Below are 12,638 nucleotides of genomic sequence, written 5' to 3' on the forward strand. Positions count from 1 at the left end.
ATAACGGACAGGGGGAAGGTGGACCTGATGGAGCTTTCGCTCCTGGTAGGTGGTCTGAGCTAAAGTCCGCCACAGCTGGCGGTGGACCTTCCAAGGGGCAACAGTCGCGCCCATAGAGTAAAGGCCAAGTATCCTACCAAACTCCCCTAAGGTCATTGGAAAAGTCCGGTTAAACAACCGGAAGGACACTGAAGAACAATCGGGGTCAGTCTCGTATGCCCCCGAGGAGAAGGTAAAGGAGCTGAGAAACTCGAGGCTCAGCTCCAGAAAAGTGCGACCGCTCATAGTGATGAGCCCAGCCATCCCCGTGCCCCGAAGTAAGTCACAAACCGACTCGTAAATGCCGAGTCTCTCAAGGGCCGATTTCTCTAGAAATCGGGAAGGTACATGCACACAGCGTACTAAATGATAAAATTTCTTGCGATGTAAAACGTTAAATAAATGTACCTGTGGGTAGTCTGGGTGAGGGTCGAGGGAAGTGTCCCCTCAGATCGTGACTGTGCCAGAAGTAGAAGCAGAAGCAGAAGCAGAAGCAGCAGCTGTGGAAGTGCTAGGAGTGGAAGTAGAGGTAACAGGATCTGGCGTAGCTCGAGACTGTCTACGAACCCAGCCTCTGGAACTCAGAGCTGAAGCCCATGCAGCGACGGTGTGAGGAACCAGGGCTGCTCTAAAGGTAGCTGCGGCTGCTAGCGAGTCCGCCACAGGTGTAAAAGTAGAGGCTGGTGCAGAGGTAGTGGCTGCTGTGGCCACCACTGAAGAAGAACTAGCAGTAGTGCTAGCAGTGGTGGTGACCGTAGAGGAAGAGGCAGCCTGAACTGAGCTAGCAGCTGAGCTAGCTAGAGCAAAAACTATCCCTGCAGCAGAAATTAGAAACACTGGGGCTGCAGTGGTGACTAAGGCGGAGGCAGTGGCAACAGCAGGGGCCACTGTCTCACTCAAAGACGGACTAGAGGTGGTACTGGTAGAAGGTAAAGTACTAGACTCCATCTTGATGAATACAACCTACAAATGAAATTAATCTTCAATCAAACAAGCAAAAGAGGCGATTTTTCGATCACAAAACCGCAAACCCTAACCCGCTTTAAAAACCGTGTAAATGAACACAAATTAAGGGGGAAATATGGGGCTATGAGAGATTAATTGACAAGTAACAGATTGTAGGAGGCGGATTCGGAGATTGGGCAAGAAAATTGGGGATTTGGGGATGAATTGATCGCAATTAGGGGGTGTTTAGACGAAAAAATGGGGTTAAATGAAATAGAAAACAAAAGTTAAGAGTTTAAAGAATAACTCCCTGCGTCCTATTCATTTTCACTCGATCGAGTGGTTTTAAAACACTCGATCGAGCACTTTTGATGCTCCATCTGCTCGATCGACGAAAAAACTACTCGATCGAGAAGTCCCACTTATTGCTTTACTCGATCGACTGGAAGAAGTGCTCGATCGACCATTTTTTTTTCACTCAATCGAGTATAAAAAGTACTCGATCGAGCTCTTTTCTTGCGTAAGCTCTTGAATTTCGTCTTTTCTTCCTTGGAATGCGTAAAACTTCCCCAAACCTGCATAAAAACATGTGCAAAAATTTCCCAAAATACCAAATACGCATAGGGACAGTCTATAGTCTTAAATCTACGCTAAAAACTGTCTAAAAACTAATTGTCCTAATTAAAAGCAATAAAACAAATTCAACGGAAAATTTTAAAAATTATCTATTACAAAGTGTTACACGGGGCATTTCCCCGCTTAATTCCCAAAGCAATTCAGTAGCCCCTTGGAGGGCTCCTGACTGGAGGACGTCATCTCAGCAACGTTAATTGTCCTCTTTAACTTCCATGAGCATGAATTTGAGTCATTTAATTCTCTAGGAGGGGAATAGTTCACATCCACATAAGCGCGAACTTTCCTCGTCCTTGCTCCTCTATCACCGTCTTTAGCATCCTTACTTCCAATTTGATTGACATTAGTTGCACAACACCCTTTGACAGCTCCTTCATTGCCCTCATCTGTACCTGCAGTAAGAAAAACAGACGAACTTTCCTCCTTTTTGCTCTCAATCTGAGGCGGAGGGATAACAATTGCAGCACAATACTCCAAATTTTCATCTGGAGTGTCAATAATAGGGTCAATAGAAGAGAGGACATTGCAAGGCTGAGCTTGCATGGGAGCCCTCCGGGACTTAGACCGATGAAAAATCAGCTCCTCGTCCTCTACCTGAAAGGTCAAAGTCTTTCCCCCGACATCTATAACTGCACGGGCAGTGGACAAAAATGGTCTCCCTAAAATAATAGGGTGTGTGCATCTTCGGGGATGTCTAAGACAACGAAATCAACGGGAATAAAGAACCTCCCGATCCTCACAGGTACATCTTCTTCTATGCCTAGTGGCCGTGATATACTACGGTCGACCATCTGGACTGTCATGTTGGTGCAACTCAGCTTTGTCAAACCAAGTCTCTTAGCCAGAGACAATGGTAGGACACTTACGCTAGCGCCTAAATCGCATAGCGCGTTATCAATCAAATAGTTACCGATATGACACGGAATTGAGAAACTACTCGGGTTTGACTGCTTAGGAGGTAACTTATTTTGAAATAGGGCTGACCCCACCTCAGTCAAAGCTACGGTCTCACTATCACTAATACTCCTCTTACGCGATAAAATTTCTTTCATAAACTTAAGATAAGAGGGTACCTTTGCCAGCAACTCAGTGAACGGTACAGTGACTTCCAATGTTTTCAGAAGTTCGACAAATTTGCCGAATTGTTGATTTGCCTTAGTATTCTGCAACCGCCTCGGGAAGGGAACCATGATAGGTATCTCGAGTCCCTTGTTTCTCTCTTCCAATGTATCTTCCGGAGCAAGTTCTGTATCCTTTGGACGCTTCTTACCTCTCGAACGAGGTCTTTCCGGTGATTTATCGCTTAAACGAGCACTAGGAGGCTCTCGAATAAGTTTCCCGTCATCAAAACTACTCGATCGACCAATATACCCATTCGATCGAGTAGAATTTTCATCAATACCACTCGATCGAGTAGTTTTTTCACTCGATCGAGCAACTCCATTTTGCTCATCACCCGATCGAGTAGAAAAAATACTCGATCGACCATTCTGCCTTTCCTGTTCACTCGATCGAGTGGTATTTTCACTCGATTGACCACTTTCATCCCCAAATCTGCTCGATCGACCACCTGAAACCAGTCGATCGAGCACTTTCTTTGCCATGAGCTCATTTTCTTCGCCAGAACACTGTTCACCATCAGTTACAGCTCTCCTCGGGTCTGATTTCTGCATTTTCGGTCCCTCATATGAACGATCGCTTCTCAGATTGATGAAATTTACCGTCTCGTGTGGATTCTTCTCATTTTGAGTCGGTAATTGACCCTGCTTTCTTGTGGACAGATTAGTGGCTAATTGGGCAACTTGAGTTTCAAGTGCCTTTATGGACGCATCTTTCTGTTGATCACTCAATTGCCACTGCTTCGTGAAGGCTTGCAACATAGACTTAAGCTCACCAATTTCACTCACCCCACCGGAAGATGATTCACCATGGTTAGGAGGAGTAAAAGAAGGGGGCTTTTGAAAGCCTTGTTGATTCTTGTGTGGAGGGACATAAGGTTGCTGCTGGTGCGGAGGAGCAGTAGGATTGAGCATATTCTGACTAGTCCACCTCAGATTGGGATGGACTGCCCCTTGATTATTGTAATAGGAACCCCATCCTTGCCTATATTGTTGAAAGGCAAGGACTTGTTCCTTCTCTACAAGACAGCCAACAGTAGTGTGGCCATCATTACTCCCACATCTCTCACAACAAACGGTCTCTCCTCTATTAAGAACATGGACCGTCTGAGGCTCCCCAGCAGCTTGTAATTCCAACTTGTCGAACCTAGCATTCATGGTCTCCAGCTGAGCCAAAACCTGCTTATCAACTGCATGAACTGTCCTAATCCCATCCCTCGGGTTACCATATTCAAGACTCGTGATTCGCCATCTCTTCAATAAGGGACCATCCCTTATCATCATCTCGTATTCTCCGAAATCTTCCACTAGATGCCGCATCAAGTATGGCTCTCTGGTCGTCATCTGACCCATTGTAGAACTGATTAGCTAGAAACCATGGGTCAAAACCATGGTGAGGGATAGACCTCACCAACTTCTTGAATCGTGACCATGCTTCATAGAAACTTTCATCGGGAGCCTGTCTGAAACTAGTAATCTTGGCCCTCAGCAAATTGGTGCGTTGTGGAGGGAAATATCACTTGTAAAATTCAAGAGCAAGAGACTCCCAATCTGTAACCCCAGCAGAAATTTGTGCGGTCCAAGTCGATCGACCACTCCCTGGTAAATAAAGAGAAAGGAAATAGAACTTCCTTAATCTTGTCCTGAGTTACCCCCTTAGTGGCGGGGATAGTAGAACAGTAATCGGTAAAGGTCTCCATATGCTTCCTCGGATCTTCACCTGCCACACCTCTATAGATATTCCTCTCCACCAGATTGATATAAGAAGGACAGATATCGAATGTATTACCTGAAGGAAATGTAGATTCAAATACATGTTAACATACTCTTATATGTCTAAATAATTTGTCATAAAATTAATTACGGATCTTATGCATGCAAACAATAATATAAATAGAGGAGAAATCATGTCCTTACATAGTAGATTTCGGCTATTAGGGCACAAGAGAGATCACCTTTCTCTTCTTGTTCTTGAGCTTTTCCAATGGAAGAATAAAGATCTAAGTGTAAGATCTCTCCCTAGGTATTATACCCAAGGCTTAACACTTAATCTAATTAATATTACAATACTAGTATAATATTAATTTTAGTAGAAAATCGAACCAAAAACTTTTATAAAACTCTTATAAATTTCGGTTTTTAAGAGAGAAGAAGAGAGGATTTTTCTTCTCACTAGAACTTGTGTTTTGGATGAATGAATAGAATGGAAATAATACACTACCTTTAGTATATTATTAGGCAAAATTAAAGAAAAACAATTATCACATTTGCTTCCCCAAAACCGTGTAAGAGGAGCTTTAGGGTGAGCCAATGCATGGAGAAATTGTTCTTCACAAGGAACAATAGGCTTGCATGGCTAGGTTTCCTTTTAATCATTGTGTTTTCCACTAATTACAAGCAACATATAATTAGTATAAACCCTTCTAATTTTCGGCCCATTCTATAATATGGATTCCATATTATTTTTGTCAATTGTCTATATGTTACATGTCACATGTCACATATATTTGTTATGTATTTTTAACATATTAAAAATCAACGTATTAATAAAAATACGTCACATACAAAAATTGACTTAGTAATTTCATATTTACTTGTGCCAAAAATTTTACCAATTTATAAATCACAACTGATTGTATTTATAACAATTCATTCAATTTAATTGTTACATTAAATAATTATTTCATCCGAGTAATGATACAATTCAATTACTCGGACATCGTATCTCATTTAATCACATTTCAATTTGATACGTAAATTTTACTTCCAAAATCGTCCGTCAATTTTTTCAAGTAATTTAATTAACTCGTAACATTATACGATTAATTAAATAATCAATTAAGAGTATTGCCCTTTAGGTATGACCTAGGGGGTCAACTGATCACCACCGTCACACGACAAGAATGTCAAACTCTAGTCAGCCAATCATTACCGATATATGTTGACCAGTTGACAGAACAATATTACTTCCCAATTGTATTCATTTTAATGAGACTTAAACATGTGATCATCATGATCAACAGTCGTGATCGCATTATTGTCGGAGGACACATATTCCAACAATCTCCCACTTGTCCTCGACAAGTGTGCGTCACCAATTCTCTTGTCCTATTACTATCTCCCACTCAATGCAAGGTCTCTTTCAGTCGTACTTGCAAGTGATCATATCGAGAGTGGTTTCCTCGATCTGGAGAATAACTGATTGACCGGACTTATCTGTCATAGATACTTTCCGAGCGTCGCCACGCATTTCCAGTTCATTACTCCTCGAGTGGCCCTGAGATATTGTTATAACCCTGACAAGGGGTGGACAATTCCTATCGCACTCATTCCCTTCGACTAGCCACAGCCATCATAACCCAAAATATGCCCATTTGACCCCATTTACGAAGGTCGTAGTAACACAAATCAAAGTTAATCCAAATGTGCCATCTTAGGTGAATAGTCTTTAGTCAAAAGAATCGACTCATTCGAATACTATAGTAGCTCTCGCCACGACCAGGCTATATAAATTTGCCGAACTCTATAAGCGGTCATAAGGCCCGACAAAATGTTCCTAACAATCCGCCTATGTGATCGACTAGTCATCTCACATGACTGTATGGCACTTGAACTTGCCATCAATCGCCTCACACTCTAGTCACTTCGAGACGTCACCTCATATAAGTAACTATGGGCAAAAACAATGTTAATCCATGTTCACTTTAACGGGGTTCAATTGTCTCTACAACCCGTTTGGATATAATAATGTACAGGGTGAGTTAAGAATAACTCATACGACAAATGTCGACATCACACTTGGGTAGTCAATATCATATTGCAACCTTGTGATGTTTATCATAAGTGTAAACACTTATTGATTGCAATAGAAGTTTAACATCCCATGTGTCCATGTGTTCAAACTTCTTACACTTGCATTTTCCTTCACATTCATGTTTTCTCTCATAGCATGAATCTTACCAAGTGCACATCAAGGTTCTCGACCTTGGTTTTGGTTCTTTAATTTGAAAGAACTTTCTTATCGCTCATCTCATAACGAACGAATTTGCGATGAATAATACAACTTGTACTGATCAAGTGTTCCATCCACACACAATGCACTAGGTATATGTTTTGTAGAATCTTGTAACAATTTACAAGATTATTCAAAAGCACTTCTCACAAGTCCTAGCTTTACTAGGAAAGATTGTTTTTGAATAACTTCTTATTCAACCAAGCATCTTTCCAAAGCTTCTCATTTCTCTTTCTAGCTCGAAAGTTTTAGGATTCTCATAAATCCTTACCTGTGTTCGGATTTCATATATATGTGCAACCTATTGTCACATAATCGAGTATTCCGTCAAACACCGAAATCGCTCATCGGATTCTACTTGAGAATTCATGACGTTTCTATTATGGCTCACCAACCAATCATCATGCTCTTATGCATATGATTCAAAATTGGACATGTACATGATTATTCTAATGGCGGAAACATTAGTTATTGATAATCATGAGATCAACCGTTCTCAGGTTCAATGAACTACCATGACTGCTAATGGTAATTCCATTTTCATTCATATGAATATCCTATGTAAATGTTGATACGATGTGTATCTCTTTAATACTAATCCAACATCCCATGATGTAATTGGATTCATCATTGTCCATTTTCATCCATAATTGAAAACTCAAAAGCTTCTTTATGAAAGAAGGTATTAGCTCGTCATTCTTTAATGAGTAATGAGTTTTATACATTCAAGGATGATAGCTCCCACTAAATTCCGTGTCTTCACATGAGAATTTCCTAACTCCCACTTAATTCAACATATTTCGAAATTGACTTCTCAATCGAAATTTGTCAAAGATATAAATATAAATTGCTTTGCCAAGTTACTAGGATAAAACCATATATGTTCCCATCATATCCTTTCAAAAAGCCTATTTTGAAGTGGTCTCATCTCAACCTTACGGAAAGAGATTTTTAAATCTCTAACACACTCATGTCATAATGATGTGTAGTAATGTCATTATTCAAATATAAACAATATCTAGAATACGTCCTTCGGAATACTCTTTCGGAAGGAGGATTAACCATTTCCTAGCGAGGTTAAGCAATGACATTTGCGTGGTTAAAACGTTGGCTATTGAAGATATCGGAATATCAATCTTTGCAACTTAATCTTGATCATAACTAGTATGTTACTTTGATTCATTTAGGCTCTTAAGTAAAACTCATGATTGAAACTATTTGGTCAAAATTTATCATATAGAACTTAGTCAAAACTTGTTAAGACTTTACATTAGTCATTTTTATCCAAAACTTCTTTTTGGTCTCCTCGTGTAGTTATTTTGAGAATTTGCTCTTATGATTACTACACTTGGTCTCATTAGTTATATAGAACTAACTTGAGACCATAGATCTCATCTATTTGGTATACTATGTAAATAGATATACCTTTATTCAAATCATTTTCTCTTGTGTAGATCTACATTTACACAAGTACACAATTTTATCTTGCCTTGTGTGTTGTGTCCTCATTTTTTCTCCCACTATATCTTTAGAATAAATACACTATATATTCAAAGATAGCATATGAGACACTAATCAATGATGTTGAAGTATAAGGAGAACTATCTCATAGACAGACTAATATTAATTGATTTCATGTGTGTACTTGGTGATTGACATACCTTTAAGAGAGTTCATAGACTCAAAATCACTTCATAAATGATCATACACAAGCCTTAAGCATGTGGACATATAATGAAACCCGCCATTATAATTGTCTATTAGATCACCTTTAAGTGAATGATCTTATGTTTCAAAACGCAAGCATTTAAAGATGAATTTTAGAACATTAAAAGGATAAATGATAAAACGGGTGACTTGGGTTGCAAACCAAGTCACTATCATCCAAAATACAACTCATTATCCAAAATACTTTTCCATGTCGAACACGAAAACTCAAAGTTCTAGAATCCAAAACATAACTTAAAATAAGACAATGAAAAACAAAGCTCCATAAAAGCTATCCTTAGCTTCTCCATGGTTTCTCATGCTTGTTTTTCTTTTCCCTTGTCTTTGCTTGGTGGAGGCCCTATTTACAATAAAAAGGGAGATACATTATCACAACTTTGCATCATAATACCATAGTTGAATTTAGAAACATAAAAGAAGGTTAGTCATTTACCTACTGGAGTGATCTTTCCAGCTTTGATATCACCAAGGTATTTGGAACAATTCCTCTTCCAATGTCCCATGCCATTACAATAATGGCATTTGTCAAGAGGACCCTTCTTGACTTTGGAGGTGCTAGCTTCACAAGACTTAGCTTTGGTGAATGTGGGAGCTTGCTTTTTACCCTTTCTTGCACTCTTCTTGAACTTCCCCTACCTCTTTGTGCTTATGTTAAGCACATCCTTGGGAGGGTTCACATTTAACCCCATGTCCCTCTCGGCTTGCACAAGTAACTTGTGCAACTCCTCAAGAGACACGTCCTTGTCTTGCATGTTGAAATTCACCCGGAATTGCACATATGCCTTGACTTTAGACAAGGAGTGTAGAATCCTATCTACGATGAGTTCTTTGGGGATTTCAACCTTTTGAATTTTCAAGGTCTCGACAAGGTCCATGAGTTTGAGCACATGAGGGCTAACCTTTTGGCCCTCTTTGAAGTCGAGATCAAAGAATGCCGCGGCCGCCTCATATTGGACGATCCGCGGAGTTTGTGAAAACATGGTCACAAGTTTGGAGTAAATCTCATTAGCATTGCCCATTTTGAAGGCTCTCCTTTGGAGTTCCGCCTCCATCGCAAATATTAATACATTTTTCATTGCGGCGGACTCCTTTTGGTAAGCCTCATAGGCTTCCCTAGTGGTCGCGGTGGACCTAGCGGAGGGTTCGGGTGGAGAGGCCTCGGTAAGGTAACGAAGCTTGTCGTCACCCTCGGCGGCTAATTTGAGTTGGGCATCCCACTCGGAGAAATTTGACCCATTCTTTTCAAGTTTACATCGATCCATAAAGGATCGGAGCCAAGATGAAGTAGCGAGTGGTGTAGCATTAAGAGTTGGTGTTGCCATTTGTTATGAATAAGAAGTGGTCTACAAAACAAAATATAAGGAGTAAAACATTTGTCGTTTTAATAAAACTCGTAAAAAGTATGATTTAAACAAGTTATATGCATTTTTCTAGTGACCTCTACCCAACTAGAATAAATGATTCCAAGACCCAAATTCATATCGACTTAGGCACGGGGTAGCCGATGAAACCCTCATCAATATAACTCGGTGGATTAACCTTTTAATCGATTCTACTGTTAGAACTCTTGGTCGATAAAATTACTCTAATATTTATCTATAGCCCAAAACACATCAACAAGGGCACGGGGTAGCCGATGAAACCCTTATCAATTACTTTTGTTGAGTTCAATCCAAATTTCGAATAAATGTGTCCATTATCCAAACCCATATTAATTTAGGCACGGGGTAGCCGATGAAACCCTCATCAACATGAATTCGGTGGATTAGACATTTATCACCCACTTCCCCTACGTAACAAGGTTTGTACCCCGGGGTAGCCGAGTGCACTCCCTCACGAAATAGGTTTTCATGGTTTCTACTATTTGGTAAGGCTATGTCTCAATTGATAGTTTTAGCGAGAGGTCATGTCAATTTATTATCTATCACGTTTTAAGTGAACTAAAGCGGTGAACTACGATAATTCTAATTGACACGGTCGATAAACTCGATAAAAAGACAATGCATGTTTAGTTATGGCGATTTAGCGATGCATGTGACATAAAATAAAATGCAAGCATAAAGATAAAAATCCTAGTATGGCCTTTCCTAAAATAGAAAAACTATTAATCTATTACATATTCGGAAACCAGCTCCATTGGTCCCTTGAACTTCGGTTGTGGCACACATCTCGAGGTAACACCGTCTTTATGTATCGCCATTCTTGAAGTAATCCGTCTTTTGGAACTCCTAATGAATAAAATTACATAATAAATTACATAATTTCCTATTATACATTTGTAACTAAAATAAAATAAATCTATTAAATTACAAAACGGTGATACGAGATCACAATAAAAATTACAACCGAATCGATATTCCCATACATTTCGGGAAATACCAATTAAAATCTAAGGCCATACTAAGTAAAATTACATAATTCAAAAATTACATAAATTAAAATTATGACAATCATAAAGAAAATGCAGCATTATAATATGTATGAACATGCTCAATTTTTATGCTAAATCGCCTTTTAATTAGCCAATATCGTATATTACTCGGTTTTTACGGATTTGCGTGATTTCAACATTTTATAATCACAAAAATGCATAAACTCATATTTATGCATAAGTTAATTACCCTAACCTCTTAGGACTCAAAATATAGTCTTCACTAATAATTTGACCATAATTAACCTTTATTTATAAAATTGTTCAAAAATTACAAAAATAAGCCATTAAACTTCAAATAAATCTAAAAATTTCAAATAAATTCAAAATTCAAAATTTAAATTCATGAACATTCTGGAAAAATTCCATGACACTCATAATGTTCAAAATCTTAGGTTAAAAATTTCGAAATTTTTCCGGAAAAACAATGTTGCGGTTTATCAATTTATAATAAAATAATCATAAAAACATGGAAAAATTATTTTCATTAACTTTTCAATTTTAGATCTGAAAAATATAATAAAATGCAACATTAGACGTTTTTCCTAAGTCATAGATTATGTTTTATTAATTTTTCACTAATAATGTCACTATTTATGCTATTTTTCTTCAAAAATTCATAAATCATGCTAAAAGACTTCTTTATAGCCAATTATTTTACACACATCTTTTAAAATTGCATGTGACAACATATTAATTTTCTATGACCAGATTCGAAATTTAACTCATATTAACCTATTTTTCTCTTAAATCCGAATTTAATGATGAAAAATTCATTTTTCGAGCATAACAAGTCCAAAAATTATGAAATTTACAGGTTATCTCAAAATAATATATTTAACAACATATCCAAAAACCAAGTGAAAATTCGAAGTATAGCTATTTTTAGACCAAAAATGACATTTTTACTCATAAAATCACATTTAAATGCCATTATTGTAAATTATGAACAATAAAAATCCGAAAAATTAACCAAAATATCCTAAAACACTTTAGGACCAGAAATATTAACATGCATGTAATAATTTCGTGATATATCATAATAACACAAATTTTACAAGTTTTATTTTGTTATTCATATAACTCGGAAAAACTTTTAACCAATTTGCATGCAAACAACCGTGGCTCTTGATACCGATTGAAGGAAATGTAGATTCATATACATGTTAACATACTCTTATATGTCTAAATAATTTGTCATAAAATTAATTACGGATCTTATGCATGCAAACAATAATATAAATAGAGGAGAAATCATGTCCTTACATAGTAGATTTCGGCTATTAGGGCACAAGAGAGATCACCTTTCTCTTCTTGTTCTTGAGCTTTTCCAATGGAAGAATAAAGATCTAAGTGTAAGATCTCTCCCTATGTATTATACCCAAGGCTTAACACTTAATCTAATTAATATTACAATACTAGTATAATATTAATTTTAGTAGAAAATTGAACCAAAAACTTTTATAAAACTCTTATAAATTTCGGTTTTTAAGAGAGAAGAAGAGAGGATTTTTCTTCTCACTAGAACTTGTGTTTTGGATGAATGAATAGAATGGAAATAATACACTACCTTTAGTATATTATTAGGCAAAATTAAAGAAAAACAATGATCACATTTGCTTCCCCAAAACCGTGTAAGAGGAGCTTTAGGGTGAGCCAATGCATGGAGAAATTGTTCTTCACAAGGAACAATAGGCTTGCATGGCTAGGTTTCCTTTTAATCATTGTGTTT

The 12,638-nt window shown here is 37.8% G+C and overlaps 1 non-coding gene across 1 annotated transcript; it reads left to right on the top strand.

Moving 5' to 3' along the window:
- The first annotated feature begins 4,120 nt into the window (after positions 1–4,120).
- On the top strand, positions 4,121–4,227 carry LOC141635565 (small nucleolar RNA R71). Its single transcript, XR_012540243.1, has one exon. It is a non-coding gene; the product is annotated as a small nucleolar RNA R71 (small nucleolar RNA).
- The last annotated feature ends 8,411 nt before the right edge of the window (positions 4,228–12,638 follow it).

The sequence above is a fragment of the Silene latifolia genome, chromosome Y (genome assembly GCF_048544455.1).
Source record: "Silene latifolia isolate original U9 population chromosome Y, ASM4854445v1, whole genome shotgun sequence".
Taxonomy (NCBI): Eukaryota; Viridiplantae; Streptophyta; class Magnoliopsida; order Caryophyllales; family Caryophyllaceae; genus Silene; species Silene latifolia.